The following is a 19,980-nucleotide window of genomic DNA, read 5'->3' on the forward strand; positions in this document are numbered from 1 at the left end:
TCCTTTGTCTCATGTACACATTTTGTTTTGTTGCAGTCTCCAATAAGTGTCTGAGAGGCAAATGTGTGGGATTATGTTCTTGTAAATGTCTTTACTGTACCCTGTTAGTTTGGGTGTAGAGTTCTAAACTTGTAATGTTTCTCTTTAGATTTGTGAAGGAACTCTTTGTGTTTGATATAAAATTTGAGGCCATTCTTATTTTTAAACTGGACTTCACTTTCTTCACCCCATGGAAGCTTCTGCAAACTTTTTGATTCTTATTGAATCTTTTTTTTTATTGTACCCAGTGTTCTGAAATGTCACAGTAATGTGAGGTGACTTATTATAGGTCCACAGACATCTGCTTTGCTCTACATTTCATGTGTTCTTTCAGTCTGGCAATTTGTATTCCTTAGCTCTGAAAGTTTCTGAGAAAGTTTCTAATACATTTTCTGTAATTTTCTTGCCTATGTGTTTTTGATTCTGGAACTGCAATTTGACAATGTACTTCTGGACCTGTTTCTTTTCTTCTATTTTTCATCTTTTCCTAGCCCTTTGTTTTACACTTTCTGGAAACATTTAATTTTTCAAACCTTGAGACTTTCATTTCTCCTATCATATTTTGAATTTTCAATATTTTTTGATGTATGTATTTTTTCTGTGGCGTTCTAGCTTTTTTTTTTCCCCACTCTATGGATTTAAAGTTTTGTTTTCTAATTTTTCACTACATACTTGTTTTTTTCTAAGTTTTTATTTTTGTTGGTTAATTTTAAGTCTCTCATTTTGGAGGCTTTCCTCAGTTATATTGTGATCCTTGATTGTGTGTTCAAATTTGTGTAAGTAGTGTTGGAAACCTATGTAATGTCTCTGTTAATGTGGGCTTGCTATTGATAGTTCTCATGGTGGAAAAATTTGACTGGGGCATATTTAGAGGGGAAAACCCTGATGTCAATTTTTTTAGGTTGGAAGCTTTTTCTCTTGGGCTAATAAGAGTCCAACAAGGAAAGTTTCCCAGTCTTCTCCTCTAAGTCAGTAGTTCTCTGCTGTGATAGTAGGATCCCCCAGGGGATATTTGGTAGTGTCTAGAGACACGTTTGGCAATGGGTTGCTACTGAAAACTGGTGGATAGAAGTTGCAGGTGCTGTTGAACATTTTACAATGCACAAGACAGCCACAACAAAGAATTATCTAGTTCAGAATGTCGCTATTGCTCATCATGAGATTCCTGCTCTGAGATGTTAACAGTGCTCTAGGTTTCAGTGAGAGTAGAGCTCAGGAATCTCAACACTGAATTTTTTTTTTTAAACTTTATACTCTCATCCTCTACTGTGCCTTGTATCCCCTGGTATAAGAGTCCCTCTGTATTACCCTTTGTAGAACTGCTTGTCTTCTGATGGAGTGAAATTAGAGGCTTCTCTTCAATTTTAACCACTTTAGCACTGCAGATCTTTGGAGATGACTTTGTCAGTGAATTTCTAGCCCAAATTAAAGTACTGATTATTAAGTGACTTTGCTGTTTTGTGTTTATCCTATTTGAATAGGATTGGCTGCTGAGACTGGATGGCTTTGTACATTTTACTGATGCTTTAATGGAAGAATAAGATATGATTTCAAGATTATAAACTAGAAGGTAGATGGAAGCTAGAATAGGGAATTGTTCCCATCCTTTTATTTCCATTTGTCTCCCTCTTTCACTCCCAATTCTGCCTTTGATGCTTATCTTCAAACAAGTATGTGTTGGGGTTGCTAGTTTTTCCTAAATTTTTACTCTTAATCTTACATTCTTTTCTCAGTCTCCCTCCTCATCTCCAATAAAAACACAACAAAATCGTAGTCCTTTATATTTTATTCTGCTGCTTTGATTAGTTTGGGAATCAATATTAGTATGAAGTTTTGACCTAAAGATTGAGGTCAGACTTGGCAAGATTAAAGTTCTGAGTGTGTTAGCTTTTCTTTTGGCACACACATGCACATATTTATGTTCTCCTGTGTGCTTTTTTCTTTCTGTAGTTTATAAAAATATACTTTTTAACATATACATGACCCAGAAATATCAACTTATATTGCTCTCTTAATCACTTCTAGTTCAGCCTGTGTGTCAGTCAGCTTACTTTATAATGAGTAAATACCCAAAACATTTCCTCTAAAAGCTGGGTAGTTTGTATCATGTCCAATGTGTTATAGCACCACTCTGATGCAATGTCTGATGAGCATATTGTATTTAAATTCATGTTAAAATAATTTCATACATTTGACATGTTTAAAAGTTAAAAATTTACTTGTTTTCTCTAGAATGCTATTAAATATTTGTAGTAGTAGTGAGCACATTGTTCATGATTTTATTTGCAACATTCTTTACAATGAGGTTTTTTTTTGTTTTGTTTTGTTTTGTTTTTTTAGGACTGTACTCGCAGCATATGGAGGTTCCCAGGCTATGGGCCAAATCGGAGCTATAGCCGCTGGGCCTATGCCACAACCACAGCAATGCCAGATCCGAGCTGTGTCTTCAACCTACACCACAGATCTTGGCAATGCTGGATTCCTTAACCCACTGAGCTAGATCAGGGATCAAACCCACAACCCATGGTTCCTAGTTGGATTCGTTTCCACTGCACCATGACAGGAACTCCTACAGTGAGTTTTTGATACTTGTCCTATTTCAAATTAAAGAACTAAGTTCCTAGCATTCTCTAAAAGATATTTTTTTCCTATATACATAGCTAATAAATATTTGAACCATAATCTTTGACTCTTTTTAAGAATTCTGTCAACTTTATAAAGGTTTTTTGTTTTTTTTTTTAACCCTTGTTCAGTTTTATTAACAAAGAATACATCAGGTGCATAGAATAATGTCAAAAGGCCTATATCCTTTTTTTCTAGATATTGGAACTAATTTTTTTGAAGTTTTTTTGAATGTTTAGTTAAAAATTAGACCCAAGCTACCTGGGTCTATAGCCATTTTTGTGCTTGGTTTCGAGCACATTTTCCACTTCTTTTGTGATGACTAATTTGTTCAGGTTTTCTGCCTCTACTTTTTATTTATCTTTTATGAGTAATTATTTCATCAATTTGGTGCTTTATTTTCTGTTATGCAGTATTTTGGTTTACTTAGTTTCCTTTGTAAGTTGCACATTACATATTTATTTTCTTCTTTACTAATAGGTTTGCCTAAAACTGTATAGTCCTGCACCTAGTTTCAGCCTAAGGTTGTGGAAAGGGGCAGGTTTCCACATATCACCAAGCACTTCCGAGACACCAGGTGAGTGTCCTATAATTCAACGTAATTCTGACACTCTTTACCTAGAAATAGCATCAGATTCCACAAGTTAATGAGTTCTGCAAGATACCCCCTGCCCCTTCAGATGCCAGTTGCAAGTTAAGGTTGTCACCTGTGCTTCTGATCAACCCACTGTAGTTCAAAAGTTGTAATGACCCACTCCTTGGGCTCAATTAATTTGCTAGAGCAGCTCACAGAATTCAGAGAAACATTTTACTTTCTAGGTAACCAGTGTACTGTGAAAGAATGTTAACTCAGGAACCATTATTTGAAAGAAATGCTTAGGGCAGGGTATAGTGGCTGCTGCTCTCCCGCCTCCACATATTCACCAGTACAGAAGTTTTTCAAAACCCATACTTTTGGGCTTTTTATGGAGGAGGCTTCATTACATAGGTAATATGGATCATTAACTCCATTTTTAGTCTTTCTCCCTATTCAACAGAATGGAGAGGGTGGGGTGCTGAAAATTCCAAGATTCTAATCATGGGTCTTTCTACTGACCACCTCTCTTCCAGGACCCATTCAGGACCCCACTGAGAAACACCTCATTAGAACAAAGGCACTTCTATCACCCAGGAAATTACAAGAGTTTCAAGATCCCTGTGTGAGGAACTGGGTTCCATTACCTAATAACTAGAAAAAATGCTCCTGGTGCTCTTAGGAAGTTACAGGAGTTTCTGGAGCTCTTCTGTGCCAGAAGCCAGGGGCAGAAACCAATATATGTATTCTTGTTATCTCAAAAATATCATATGTTTTTCTCTCAATGTTACCATGATCATATCCGCTAGATTTTGTGGCTTTTTAAAGTTTTTGTCATAGTGGATTTTCAGTGTTCTGTCAATTTCTGCTGTACAGCACAGTGACCCAGACATGCGTGTGTGTGTGTGTGTGTGTGTGTGTGTGTATACACATTCTTTTTCTTACATCCTCCATCATGTTCCATCACAAGTGATCAGGTATAGTTCCCTGCGCTATGCAGAAGGATTGCACTCCTTATCCGCTCTAAGATTTTTGTGGTTTGGTTTTGGGCTGGGGTTTTTTTAAAAGGATTTGTATTTTTTCCATTATAGCTGGTTTACAGTGTTCTATCAATTTTCTACTGTACAGCAAGGTGACCCAGTCATACATACATATACATTCTTTTTCTCACATTATCCTCCATCATAAGTGACTAGATATAGTTCCCAGTGGGTTTTGGAGTGTTTTTGTTTTGGAAGAGGAAATTTATAGTACTCATGACCAATTCTCCGTAACCAGCTTATCAACACTTTTTATTTTTATTTTATTGAAATATAGTTGACTTACAAAGTTGTGTTAGTTTCAGGTGTACATCAAAGTAAACCAGTTACACTTATACATATATCAATTCTTTTTTCCCATTAGGTTATAAACTGTTGAATAGATTTCCCAGTGCTGTACAGGATTCTTATTGTCTATTTTATATAGCTAAATGTACATGTTATTTCCATCCTCCCAATTTCTCCCTTCCCTCCATAAGATTGGTTTTGAAATCCATGAGTTTGTTTCTATTTTATAAGTAAATTATTTCATACATTTATCATTAGATTCCACATATAAGTGATATCATATGATATTGGTCTTTCTCTGATTACTTCACTTAGTATGATAATCTCTAAGAACATCCAATACTTTTTTAAAAAATAAATTCTGAGGGAGTTCCCGTCGTGGCGCAGTGGTTAACGAATCCGACTAGGAACCATGAGGTTGCGGGTTCGGTCCCTGCCCTTGCTCAGTGGGTTAAGGATCCGGCGTTGCTGTGAGCTGTGGTGTAGGTTGCAGACGCGGCTCGGATCCCGCGTTGCTGTGACTCTGGCGTAGGCCGGTGGCTACAGCTCCGATTCAACCCCTAGCCTGGGAACCTCCATATGCCGCGGGAGCGGCCCAAGAAATAGCAACAACAACAACAACAACAAAAAGACAAAAAAAATAAATAAATTCTGAAAAAGTGTGTATTAGTTATTTGTTACTATGTAGCAAAACACTCCAAAGCAGTTGTACCCATTAGTTGTTTAAAATAGCATTTATTTTCTCACACAGTTTCTGTGGGTCAGGAATTCAGGAGAAGCTTAGGTAGATGGTTGTGGCTTTTGATCTCTCATGAGTTGTAGTCAAGATATTAGCTAGCGTTGCAGTCATCTGAAAGCTTGACAGGAGCTGGAGAATCTGCTTCTAACTGGTTCACCCATGTGGCTGGCAAGTTACTATTGACTCCTGGGAAAAGCACATAGTTTCTTACCACATGGACCTCTTCATAGGGTTGCCTGACTGTCTTTGCTATGTGGCAGTGGCTTTACTAGAACAGGTGGTCTAGGGGAAGTCAAAGCATATCCTCAGAATTCACATTCCATCATTTCCACAATAACCTGTCAGTTATACTAGCCAGTTCTATGATATGGTAGGGGATTACTCAAAGAAATGAACACTAGAATATGAGAACTACTGTGGGTCTATTTGGAGGCTAGTTAAAAGGAAAATACAAATTTTTCTTCTAGAATATAAAGAAAATGTTGTATTTTGAGATGAGATTTCCTCTCTTAAAAGATCCAGAAAGTTATCTGGAGTACCGCCTCACCTTCTCAGACCTTAGTCCCCACTTTTTTGAAGCAGCTCTTACTTTTAGAGATCTCTAGTTGTTGCCTTTAGTTGGAATAAATGGAGCTATTGAGTATTCATAGTTAGAGATTGGTAAAATCCTTTACCGTTTATTTTTCCTGTCTCCCTTATGATCTTTATCCTGTTGTTACTTCTTTTTTCTTTTCTTTTCTTTCTTTCTTTTTTTTTTTGCCACACCTTGTAGTAGCTTAATGTTGGATCTCAGTTCCCAGACTAAGAATGGAACCCAGGCAACAGCAGTGAAAGCACCAAATCCTAGCCATTAGACCTCCAGGGAACTCCACTGCTGCTACTTTAGATCTTACAGTTATTCTGGAGTTCTGCTGAGCAAACTTAGTTTTACAAAAGTTTTCTTTTACTAATTATGGGTTGTAACTGCTTCTATTCTCAGAGATTTTTAGCCCATGTGTTTTTCTTCAGCATTCTGGTCATTTCAGCTTTTTAGCTTTTCCGATGGCGTAACCTTATCCTTTTTTATTGTTTCTTCTGTAATATCAATGACAGTTCTAAGGAACTCAAGATTAACTAACTGGTACACCCGGTCAGCCTTCCTAAAGGGGAAGGTTCTGCTTCTGAGCCATTGTTAGGTTTAACTCATTGCAATGCAGTTTGGTCTACCACCAAAGGGAGAAAAAACTGTTCCTCATATGCTTTCTTATGTTTACTTAGAAAAGACTATTTTTTATTACAACTGTTGAAGGTTCCATGTTTGTTTACCTGCTGACTTTTCAAGGGAGTGACCTGGTGTCCTGAGCTAGTTCTGTCTTATTTAGGAATTAGGAAATTGATTGGTCAGGAGGTATTTAATTTTTTTTTTAACTCATTTCTCCCTGTTGTTTATGGTTGTTGGGCATTTTTGTTTCAATGATGGTGGTTTTTATTGTTTTTCTTACCTCGGTGGTTAAGGAATAGCATTTTCTTGGGACAGAGAATGGTGTTTATATGAGAAAAGGTATATGAAGAATGACAATAATATAGGAAACATATGTTTTGAATCTATCTGCTCATATTCAGTTATCAATTAGTTGCCTTGCCATCAGCCTTTTAACCTTGAGGGGGTAAAAAGGTTTACAGAAAAAGATGGATCTATTGCACCTGAATTCTTAACTTCAGTTTGCCTGCAACTGGATCTGAGTGAGAATAAATTTGTGTCTCATTTTTTCTGTGTGAAAATGAGGAAGTTATCTTTGGTGATCATGCTAAAAACAAGTGAGTCTCTAATTATGTTGAACACAGTATACTTTACTATCTTAAAGTCATTACAATGAACACTTATTTTGCAGTGCAAGGAATAAGTTAAGTTTTTAAGCATTCTTCTGATTTGGAGTCTGAAAAAGGATGTTTTCCTCTGTATTGAATACAAGAAATAACTCTAAGCTGTCTTTTTAAAGCAAAAAAAGAAGATAATTTTTTAGCACTCCCTCCCATAAAAAAGAAAAAAGCCAAATCTCTTTATTACAGTAAAAATGTTTTAAACTCAAGTTTTCATCTGTCATGGCAAAATTACCTAAACATGCTGATGGGGGAGGAGGCACTGTGTATTTATTTATTAGTAAACAATTTTTTTTTTTTTTGTCTTTTAGGGCTGAACCCTCAGCATATGGAGGTTCCCAGGCTAGGGGTCCAGTTGGAACTGTAGCCACTGGCCTATGCCAGAGCCACAGCAATATGGGATCCGAGCCATGTCTGCAATCTACACCACAAATCACAGCAATGCCTGGTCCTTAACCCACTGAGTGAGGCCAGGGGTCAAACCCGCATCCTCATGGATGCTAGTCGGGTTTGCTAACCACTGAGCCATGACAGGAACTCCAGTAAACACGATTTGAGAACATAATTTCCTTGGCCCTAGTACTCAAATTATAGGAATTTGGTGTCCTTATGTTTCCTGCATAAACTGAAAGTCTCATTAGAAACATACTGTTCTTAAGATTTTTGGGGAAAATTGTAAGACTTTGGGTTCACATGAATAATTTCTAGAAATTCTCAAGTGGTTTCTCCCTAAAGCAATGTTATTTTCAGTTTCTCCTTACAAAGATATGTTAAATTAACATTCGCTAGTTAATTCACTGGGTTGTAGCGTACCATATTTACATAAATTCAACTGTGTGAGCATGTTGAAGGGAAAATTTATTTGAATAGTGGGGAGGATTCTATTCATTATTTTTCTCAAATGAACATATGCCCTGGAGTAATAGCTTTTGTGAAAAAGTACAATACTATTTTATAGGCATTTGAGAGTTTTTCAGAGAAAATTTGCCTATATGTGCTCTCTCCTTACTAATTTCAGTGCCCAGATCTTAAATCTTGAGTCCCATATGTGATACCCTCTTCTTTCTCCAAAAACGATGTTTTCATTGAATTCAAATCTTTGTTTCCTTTATACTATTTATCCACCCAAGTAAACCATTCTTTTGATTTACAAGATTAATTTCTCCTTTTTTAGCATGTTTCTAGTCAGATTCCATGTGCTCAGAGAATGTAGACTGTTTGCTAGTATAATATTTAAGATGTAGTTATAACATAAATCAGTGCCAATAAAATGATATATTGCATTCCAAAAACTGAAAGGATTTCTAGATTAAGTTTGTGTTGCTTCTTTCATTAGCTTCTTTCATTCATTTCATAGTTTAGAAGTGAGTATATTTTTATTTTTATTTTTAGATATGTGTTTTAAAGACATCCTCCCAGGAGTTCCTGTCGTGGCTCAGTGGTTAACGAATTCGACTAGGAACCATGAGGTTGCGGGTTCGATCCCTGGCCTCGCTCAGTGGATGAGAGATTCGCTGTTGCCATGAGCTGTCGTGTAGGTCGCAGACACTGCTCAGATCCCATGTTGCTGCTGCTGTTGTGTAGGCCAGCAGCTACAGCTCCGATTGGACCCCTTGTCTGGGAACCTCCATGTGCTGCTGGTGCAGACCTAGAAAAAGACAAAAAACAAATAAAGACATTCTCTTTTTTTATTCTTCTATACTAATGCAAAATTGATACATGTCATCATTTATAAGGACTGTTCCATGACCAATACTATATTAACTTACAAGTACTTTTTAAAAATTTTTTAATTTAAATTTTATTGAAATACAGTTGATTTATAATGTGTTTCAGGTATACAGTAAGGTGATTCAGTTATATACGTATTCTTTGCTAAACATTCTCTTCCAGGTTTTTACAAGATATTGCGTATAGTTCCCTGTGCCATACAGTAGGTTCTTGTTGGTTATCTATTTTATATATAGTAATGTGTATATTTTAATCCCAGACTCCTGATTTATTTCTCTCCCACCTCTCCTCTGGTAACCAGAGGTTTGTTTTCTGTGTCTTTGAGCCTAATTCTGTTTTGTAAATAAGTTCATTTGTATTCTTTTTTAGATTCCACATATAAGCAATATAATATTGTATGATATTTGTCTTTATCTGGCTTACTTCACTTAATATGATGATCTCTAGATCTGTCCATGTTGCTGCCAATGGCATTTATGGATGAGTAACATTCCATTGTGTGTGTCTATGTGTGTGTGCATGTATGCATGTATACATATATATACATCGCATCTTCTTTATCCATTCGTCTGTTGATGGGCTTCTATGTCTTGGCTGTTATAAATAGTGTTGCAGTAAACATTGAGGTGTATGTATCTTTTTGAATTATGTTTTTGCCAGATAAATATATATGCCCAGGAGTGGGATTATAGGCTCATTTAGTAACTTTGGTTTTTTAAGGAACCTTTGTACTGTTCTCCATGGTAACTGTATGAGTTTACATTCCCACCAACAATGTAGGAGGATTCCTTTTCTCCACACCCTCTCTATCATTTATTATTTGTTTACTTTTTGATGATGGCCGTTCTGAAGGATGTGAGGTGATGCTTCGTTGTAGATTTAATTTGCATTTCTCTAATAACAATAAAATTTCTCTATCTAAGAGTAGCAATGTTTAGCATCTTTTCATGGGCTTTTTGGCTATCTGTATGTCTTCTTTGGAGAAAGGTCTATTTCAATCTCCTGCCCATTTTTTAATTGAGGTGATTTTTTTTTTGGTATTGAGCTATATGAACTCTTTGTATATTTTGGAGATTAATCCCTCGTCAATTGCATCATTCACAAATATCTTCTTCCATTTTGTAGGTTGTCTTTTTTGTTTACAGTTTCCTTTGCTGTCCAAAAGTTTTATCAATGCCCTTTTTTCCTGAAGATTTCATGTTATTAAAATCTGTGCTTTTCCCACTGAGGTTGTTTACTCATTTTTTTTTTTTTAATGGCTGAATCTGTAGCATATGGAAGTTCCCAGGCTAGGGGTCGAATCAGAGCTGCAGGTGCCAGCCTGTGCCACAACCACAGCAATACCAGATCTGAGCCATGTCTGCAACCTACTCCATAGCTCATAGCAACACTAGAACCTTTAACCCACTGAGCGAGGCCAGGGAACAAACTGGCATCCCCATGGGTACTAGTCTATAAGGGGAACTCCATGTTTACTCATTTTGTGACTATTGATCCACGATGTTCTCAAAAACAACCGAATGGGCATATTTGGTATTGGTATTCATATAGATACTTTATAATGTAAATTTACTTACTAAAAGATATACAATGTCTAGTATCTATGCACATATATGTGTGTGTGTGTGTATGTGTATATATACACGAGGGTGTATCTCCTTGTGTATATGTGGTTCCAGGCACAGTGCTATGCAGTATTGAAAACTCAGAGGTGAGAGATAGCATGGCTTTTCTGGAGAGTTGCAACCTTCTATATGAATTATTTGGTAACTTTTGAGTATTAGACATTATAAATATTTTTCTTCAATCCAATAAAGAACATAGTATGTCATTATATGATTAGACTAAATATTATTAAACCTTGAATTCATATGATCTGAGTCAGTTCTAAGTAAATTGTACAGTTCTGTATTCACTGGGAACAAATTAGGAGAAAAATAGATTTTTATACAATTGTCAGCAGTTATCCCAGTTGGTCCACTGTGGATAAGTTTATCTTGAAGTCACAAAAAGCTATTATTTTATTTGGAATTATGTTTCAGCCCTGAAGAACTTAAGGAAACATCTTACCAGAAACTGTGCCCCAACTTGACTGACTAAATCTGCATAATTTGATAGAGAACGTTTTCAATCTGATCCCTTTAGGAGTACTAACAATATGTTTGCTTGTTTGTTAACTTGGAATTGATACAAATTTTGTTGCTTATTTTCCCCACCTTCATCATTTCTTTTAACTCTATTTTCATCTTTACCTTGCTACAAACAGACCAAGTAGAAAGAGTTATATGAAAACTAATTCTAGCTGACTGAAAAACAGCTCTTCTTTCCTCAGTTTCATCTCAAAGAACAATAACAAAATGTGGAAACCTCCCACAGAACTCTCCTAAAATGTCTTTTGTTTTACATTATTTGACTGTTTATCTAATCAAGAACATTTTACTAACTGAAAAGAGGCAAAGTTCTAATCTTTTGCCTATTCTTATTCTTTTTTGAAAAATGCCAACAACCATAGAGAGTTAGATACTAGATAAACAGTAGTAGAATCTCTATTTTTTTAACTTTTACCTAATTATATGGAGGTTGATGGTGGTATTATTTTCAGCGTTTTTTCTTCAGTCATTATCAAAGAGAGTAGTATTACGTCTTTTTCTTTCTTTTTTTTTTTTTAAATCAAGAGTCCTTGGAGTTCCCTTAATGGTGCAGTGGTTAACGAACCTGATTAGGAACCAAGAGGTTGAGAGTTCGATCCCTGGCCTTGCTCATGGTTAAGGATCCATTGTTGCCGTGAGCTGTGGTATAGGTTGCAGACACAGCTAGGATCCCGCATTGCTGTGGCTGTGGTTTAGGCCAGCAGCTACAGCTCTGATTAGACCCCTCGCCTGGGAACCTCCATATGCTGCAGGTTTGGCCCTTAAAAAAAAAAAAAAAAAAAAAAAAAAGAGTCCTTGTCATGAATTGATATGTTCTTCTGCTGGAACTTTTTTAAGTTTGCCCCCAAAAAAGGAATGGAGAAAATAGTGATCATTTGTATGTTATTTATTTTTAGTCCCATCCTCCAATTTTATTAACTTTTTATAGAAATTCTGTTAGTAAATTTTGGAGTTCCTGTCATGGCTCAGTGGTTAACGAACCCGACTAGGAACCGTGAGGTTGTGGTTTCCATCCCAGTGGGTTGAGGATCTGGCGTTGCCGTGAGCTATGGGTAAGTCACAGATGCAGCTCGGATCCCACGTTACTGTGGCTCTGGCATAGGCAGGCGGCTACAGCTCTGATTAGACCCCTAGCTTGGGAACCTCCATGTGCTGTGGGAGCAGGCCTAGAAGAGGCAAAAAGACAAAAAAAAAAAAAAGGAATTCTGTTAGTAAATTTCATCTTCTCATGTAAATTAGTTGTTTTTGCAAACTGATTGGAAAAATGGTATGTTTTTATATTTTTAACAAATTGTTATAAAACTCACTCATACTCTTTGTAGGAATATCTATTAATAAACTAAAAAGTCCTCTTCATAATGTTTTTTAAGAATTTTTAAAAGTAATATACCATTTTCAGCCCCAAAGTCGAGATGAAAACATTTAAAAAGTGCTCTCTCTATAGCACAAATTTCTTTCTAAAAGCAGTTTCTTTTCTACTTTTTTATTTTTCTGCTTTTTTTGAAAGTCCATAAAGTATCTTTTGTTGGTACTGGGGTTTTTTGTTTTCATTTTGGCTAAGTACCATGCTTTTGAAAGTCAGCCACTTTTCAATCCAGGCAAGATCCTCAATTTATCACGTCATTTTTCTTTCATTTAAAATGTCATAACACTACCTTTAAGTTGAACAAGGCAACCGGCTTTAGTAATTTTATCCAACTGGGCCCATATACCTACATTGTGTAGTAATAAGCTGAAAGTGCATAAATATGAGATGGTGCCACTCGGAAGCTTTGTCACCGATCTCCCAGTCTTTCCTTAGAACCCGTGGGTTGCTGGTAGGGACATACATGACATAACCTCCTAGCACAAGGTGAAGGTGAAAATTAATATTTTATTTATTAAATTTCATCTAGGCTTAATTTAATTCTTATTTTTGGATAAATATAAGTCAAAGTTTTAAAATACTTACTTTACCTAAGAGGATTATTTTGCAGCAACTATCATGTACCTTTTTGATCTGCAGGTATGGAAAAACTATTTATTGTCCCTTTGACCTACTTGCACAATTTTGAAACTAAGTAAATAGGACATGTTCTCATCTTTCTTTTCTTGTAAATGCTCTCTTTATATACAGTTTTATAGGATAAATTATTTGTAATTATTTTTCCCATTCTTTGGGATGTCTTTTTACTCAGATAATAGTGTCTTTTAATGCACATATTTTAAACTTTTCATGGTCTGCTTTACCTATTTTTTTTTTCTTTGCTTGTGCTTTTGGTTTCATATCCAGCAAACTCTTGTAAAATCAAATGTCTTAAAGCTTTTACTCTGTTTTCATCTAAGAGATTTGTAGTTTTAGGTCATTTATTTAGTTGTTTGATACATTTTGAGTTGACTAAATATATAGAGCTCGTTATAAATATGTAGAGCTCATTGAGGGTCCAGCCTTATTCTTTTGCATGTAAATATTCAGTTTTCTCAGCATCATTTATTAAAAGACTACCCTTGCCCCATTGAACAGCCTTGGTACCTTTGTCAAAAATCATTTGTCCATATATGTGGGGGTGTGTGTGTGTGTGTGTGTGTGTGTGTGTGTGTGTGTATATATATATTTCCGGGCTGTCTGTTCTATTCCATTGGTCTGTATATCTGTCTTTATGCCAGTAACACATTGTTTTGATTACTGTAACATTGTAATAGGTTTGTTTGTTTCTCCTTTTTTACACCTGTGCCTGTGGCATTTAGATGTTCCTGGGCTAGGGGTTGAATCAGAGCTATAGCTGCAGTCCTACGCACAGCCCCGGCAACACCTCTAAACTGCATCTGCCACCTATGCTGCAGCTTATGGCAATGCTGGGTCCTTAACACAGTGGGTAAGGCTGGGGATCCAACCTGCATCCTCACAGACACTGTGTTGGATTCTTAACCCACTGAGCCACAGTGGAAACTGCAACATCGTATTCAGGTTTTTTTGTTTGTTCGTTTGGTTTTGTGTGTGTGTGTGTTTTTAGGACTGCATGGAGGCATATGGAAGTTCCCAGGCTAGGGGTCAAATCGAGCTGTAGCAGCTGGCCTACACCATAGATCAAGGCAATGCTAGATCCTTTACCCACTGAGCAAGGCCAGGAATCAAACCTGCATTTTGATAGATACTAGTGGAGTTGGTTATTACTGAGCCACAGTGGGAACTCCTGTAATAAATTTTGAAATGAGAAAGTGTCCTCCAGCTTTGTTGTTCCTTTTTTAGGATTTTTTTTTTTTTTTTTGACTGTTTAGAGCCCTTTGAGGTTCTACGTGAACTTGAGCATAGTTTTTTTTCTTTTTCTCCAAAAACATCATTGTGATTTTGATAGAGATTGCATTGAAATTATAGATCATGCTGGGTAGTATTGACATCTTAACAGCATTTTTATGTGTTCCGATCTATGAACATGGAATGTATTTTCATATGTATCTTTCTGTGATGCTTTGTACTTTCATTGTACAAGTCTCTCACCTTGGATAAGTTAATTCCTAAATATTTTACTTTATTTGATCCTACTGTAAGTGGAATTGTTTTTGTTTTTTGTAGGAGGGGGTGCAATTAGACTTCTTTTTTTCTTTTTATGGCTGTATCTATGGCATATAGAAGTTCCCAGGCCAGGGATTGAATCGGAGCTGCAGCTGAGGCTTCCACCATAGCTATGACAACAGTGGATCTGAACTGAATCTTCAACTTAGGCCACAGCTAGCAGCAATGCTGGATCCTTAACCCACTGAGTGAGACCATAGTTTGAACCCACATTCTCACAGAGGCAATGTAGGGTCTTTAACCCACTGAGCCACCTTGGGAACTCCTAGACTCTTTTTTTTTTTAGGGCCACACCCTCTGCATATGGAGGTTGCCAGACTAAGGGTTGAATTGGAGCTATAGCTACTGGCCTATACCGCACTCATAGAGATGTGGGATCCGAGCCACATCTGCAACCTACACCATTAGCTCACAGCAACACCCGGTCCATAAACCACTGAGCCAGGCCAGGGAACAAACCGGCATCCTCATGGATACTAGTTGGATTTTTTTTTCTGCTGCACCACACAGGAATTCTCAAGACTTTTTTTTTAATTGTTGTATAGTTGATTCACAGTATTATGTTTCAGATATACAGCACCGTACATGCATGCATATATGTATATATGCATAGATGTATACATTTCAGATCCCCTTCCATCATAGGTTTTTACAAGATATTGAATACAGTCCCCTGTGCTATACTGTAGGTCCTTGTTTATTTTATGTCTAGTAGGGTATATTGGAGTTTTTTTCTTTTTTTTTTTGTCTTTTTGTTGTTGTTGTTGTTGCTATTTGTTGGGCCGCTCCCGCGGCATATGGAGGTTCCCAGGCTAGGGGTTGAATCGGAGCTGTAGCCACTGGCCTACGCCAGAGCCACAGCAACGCGGGATCCGAGCCGCGTCTGCAACCTACACCACAGCTCACGGCAACGCCGGATCGTTAACCCACTGAGCAAGGGACCGAACCCGCAACCTCATGGTTCCTAGTCGGATTCATTAACCACTGCGCCACGACGGGAACTCCTGGAGTTTTTTTCTTGATTTCCTTTTCAGGTTGTTCTAGAAATGCAGTTGAATTCTTTGTGTTGACTTTGTATATTACTACTTTGCTGAATTCATTTATTCTAACAATTTAAGGAATCTTTAGGATTTTCGGTATATAAGAAAATATCACCTGTGAATAGACAATGTACTTCTTCTGTTCCAATATGGATACCTTTAATTGTCTTGCCAAATTGCTCAGACGAGAACATTCAGTACTGTGTTGAATAGGAGAGGTAAAAGCAATCATCCTTACCTTGTTCCTGATCAAAGAGAAGGGCGTTTCAATTTTCAGTATGATGTTCCCCGTGTGTTCTTTCTGTATAGTTTTTGTTATTTTGACAGTTTCCTTCTGTCCCTACTTTGATTAGTTGGATTTTTACTGCTTCTGGGTAGGTTGAGATGATTATTTTTTTTCCTCATTCTGTTAATGTGAAGTATTACATTAATCAATTTTGTATATTGAACCATCCTTGAATTCCAGGAATAAATCCCACTTGGTCATAATGTATAATCTTTTCAATATGCTGCTGAATTCAGTTTGCCTGTATTTTCATTGAGGATTTTATATGGAAAATCTGTGGTGTTCTTATAGTGTCTTTGTCTTTGGTATCTGGGAAATACTGGCTTGAGAGGAGGCTGAATTAGAAAGTGTCTTCTTCAGTGTTTTGGAGAAGTTTGGGAAGAATTGATACTAGTTCTTTAAAAATTAAGTAGAATTCTAGTACTTTTTTTTTTCAAGAGATTTTTGTTTTTTGATTCATTCCCCCTTATTTGTTAGTTATATGTCTATTCAGATATTCTGTTTCCTTGTGATTTAGTCTTGGTAGATTCTGTGTTTCTATGAATTTGTCCCTTTTATCTAGGTTATTCAATTTGTTGGCATACAATTTTCTATCTTCTCTTAAAATTTTTATTCTGTAGAATTGGTAGTACTATTCTCACATTTACTTCTAATTTTATTAATTTGAATATCCTCTTTTATAGTCCATCTATAAAAATGGTTATAGATTTGTTAGATGGTTGTAGATGGCTAAAGATTTGTCAATTTTGTTGATCTTTTTAAAAGATACAACTTTTGAAAAAAAATGAAGGTACAACTTTTTGTTTCATTGGTTCTCTGTTTTTAAGTTTCTCCTCTCTATTTGTAAAATCCCTGCTCCAGTCTTTATTATTTCTTTCTGTCTGCTAGCTTTAGGCGTAATTTGTTTACTCTTTGTTTATTTTCTTAAGGTTGAAGGTTATGTTATTGATTTGAGATCTTTCTTTTTTTGTTTTACTTTTTAATTTTTATTTTTTTGATTTTTAGGGCTGCATGTGTAGCATGTATAAGTTCCCAGGCCAGGGGTCAAATCAGAGCTGCAGCTGGCAGTCTATTGCCACAGCCACTGTAATGTGGGGATCCAAGCCATAAGCCATGTCTGTGACCTACACTTCAGCTCACAGCAATGCCAGTTCCTTAACCCACTGAGCAATGCCAGGAGTTGAAACCACATCCTCATGGATACTAGTCGGGTTCATTACTGCTGAGCTACAGCAGGAACTCCTCTTTTTTTTTTTTCAATTTAAAAGTTGGTAGTTCTGAATTTCTCCTCTAGCACTACTTTATCTCTGTGGTAGGAATTTTCTATGTTGTGGTTTCATTTTTATTCATATCTGGGTATTTTCTAATTTCCCATGTGTTTTCCTCTTTGATACATTGATTCTTTAAGAGTATTATTATTTAATTTCCACAGATATGTGAATTGTCTGTTTTTTCTTCTGATATTTCTATCTTTTAAAATATGTTGCATCCTAATATATGGTATATCCAGGAAAATGATCCATATGCACTTGAGAAGTATGTGTATTCTGTTGCTGAGTAGAGTATTCTGAATATGTCTGTTATATCTAGTTGGTTTATTATGTTCTTCATGTTCTCTGTTTACTTATTTCTTTTCTATTTGCTGTTCTATTCCAGTGAGAGTAGGGTATTGAAATCTACAACTGTTATTGTGGAAGTATATATCCCCCTTCAGTTTTGTTAATTTTTTTCTTTGTGTCATTGATGGTCTATTTTTTGGTGCATAAATGTTTATAATTGTTGTATCTTCTTGTTATGTTGAATTTTTATTAATGTATAATGTGCTTATTTGTTTCTTGTCTTTTTAAATTTATAGTCAGTTTTTTTCTGATATTATTATAGTCACCTCTGCTTTTCTTTGGTTATAATATTTGCATGGAATATTTTTCTTATTTCACTTTCAAACTGTATGTGTGTTTGACTTTAAAGTGAATCTCTTAAAAACATATAGTTGCATCATGTTTTTTTTGTTTGTTTTCCATTCTGCCAGTCTCTTTTGAGTGTAGAGTTTAGTTCATTTACATTTGAACTAATTACTGTTAAAGAATTCTCTCTTTCCTTTTTCTATTTGTTTTATTTTATAGCTTTTCTTGTTTCTTATTGTCTGTATTGCTGTTTACTTCTATGCTTAGTTGATTTGGGGAAGGAATAGGGAAACATTTAAATTTTTTTTTAATTTATTTTTGTGTGTATTCATAAGTATTTTCTTTTTTTAATTTTTTTTTAATTTTTTTTTTTTTATTTTCCCACTGTACAGCAAGGGGGTCAGGTTATCCTTACATGTATACATTACAATTACATTTTTCCCCCACCCTTTCTTCTGTTGCAACATGAGTATCTAGACAAAGTTCTCAATGCTATTCAGCAGGATCTCCTTGTAAATCTATTCTAGGTTGTGTCTGATAAGCCCAAGCTCCCGATCCCTCCCACTCCCTCCCCCTCCCATCAGGCAGCCACAAGTCTCTTCTCCAAGTCTATGATTTTCTTTTCTGAGGAGATGTTCATTTGTGCTGGATATTAGATTCCAGTTATAAGTGATATCATATGGTATTTGTCTTTGTCTTTCTGGCTCATTTCACTCAGGATGAGATTCTCTAGTTCCATCCATGTTGCTGCAAATGGCATGATGTCATTCTTTTTTATGGCTGAGTAGCATTCCACTGTGTATATATACCACCTCTTCCGAATCCAATCATCTGTCGATGGACATTTGGGTTGTTTCCATGTCCTGGCTATTGTGAATAGAGCTGCAATGAACATGCGGGGCACGTGTCTCTTTTAAGTAGAGTTTTGTCCGGATAGATGCCCAAGAGTGGGATTGCGGGGTCATATGGAAGTTCTATGTATAGATTTCTAAGGTATCTCCAGACTGTTCTCCATAGTGGCTGTACCAGTTTACATTCCCACCAGCAGTGCAGGAGGGTTCCCTTTTCTCCACACCCCTCCAGCACTTGTTATTTGTGGACTTATTAATGATGGCCATTCTGACTGGTGTGAGGTGGTATCTCATGGTAGTTTTGATTTGCATTTCTCTTATAATCAGCGATGTTGAGCATTTTTTCATGTGTTTGTTGGCCATCTGTATATCTTCTTTGGAGAAATGTCTATTCGGGTCTTTTGCCCATTTTTCCATTGATTGATTGGTTTTTTTGCTGTTGGGTTGTGTAAGTTGTTTATATATTCTAGAGATTAAGCCCTTGTCGGTTGCATCATTTGAAACTATTTTCTCCCATTCTGTAAATTGTCTTTTTGTTTTCTTTTTGGTTTCCTTTGCTGTGCAAAAGCTTGTCAGTTGGATGAGGTCCCATGGGTTTATTTTTGCTCTAATTTCTATTGCTTTGGGAGACTGACCTGAGAAAATATTCATGATGTTGATGTCAGAGAGTGTTTTGCCTATGTTTTCTTCTAGGAGTTTGATGGTGTCCTGTCGTATATTTAAGTCTTTCAGCCATCATAAGTATTTTCTTTGCAGTTGCTATAGGGATTGCTTTTTAAAATTCTAAAGTTATAACATGCCAGTTTGAATTTATACTTACTTATGTTATTTCAATAACATACCCAAATCTCTGCTCCTTTACTACTCCATCCCCAGCCTTTTCGGTTGTTGATGTCATAGTTATGACTTTATACATTGTGTGCCCAAAATATAAACTACGTTATGAGAAATGCTTTTAATCTTTTGAATTATGTGGAAAAACAAATTATGGAATTAAAATTTAAGTTACAATAATACTGGCTTAAGCTGTTTATATACCTTTATTGAGTTCTTTATTTCTTCATAAGACTTTGTGTTATTGTCTGGCATCCTTTTGTTATACCTTATAGGACTACCATATTCATTTCTTGCAGGGCAGGTCTAGTGGTAACCAGTTCCTTCAGCTTTTGTTTATTTGGGAATGTCTTAAGTTCTCCCTTGCTGTTAAATGAGAGTTCTACTAGGTATATGTTTCTTGAGTGACAGGTTTTTCAATTTTTTTTTTTTTAAGCACTTTGGAAATATTGGCCAATGCCCATCTTGC

At 36.1% G+C, this 19,980-nt stretch overlaps 1 protein-coding gene across 11 annotated transcripts in view; it reads left to right on the top strand.

Annotated features, from left to right (window-relative positions):
• Positions 1-19,980, top strand: part of ORC4 (origin recognition complex subunit 4) — a 79,794-nt gene that overhangs the window by 4,634 nt on the left and 55,180 nt on the right. For 2 of the 11 annotated variants that reach the window (XM_005671603.3, XM_005671604.3), the window contains 2 exons: positions 3,142-3,238; positions 3,772-3,860. The exons of 4 other annotated variants lie outside the window; for them this stretch is intronic. The gene's annotated coding sequence lies outside the window, so the exon portion shown is untranslated. 5 more of the 11 variants (XM_013983928.2, XM_021076119.1, XM_021076117.1 and 2 more) reach the window with 4 other exon arrangements.

This window comes from Sus scrofa, chromosome 15 (genome assembly GCF_000003025.6).
Source record: "Sus scrofa isolate TJ Tabasco breed Duroc chromosome 15, Sscrofa11.1, whole genome shotgun sequence".
NCBI lineage: Eukaryota > Metazoa > Chordata > Mammalia > Artiodactyla > Suidae > Sus > Sus scrofa.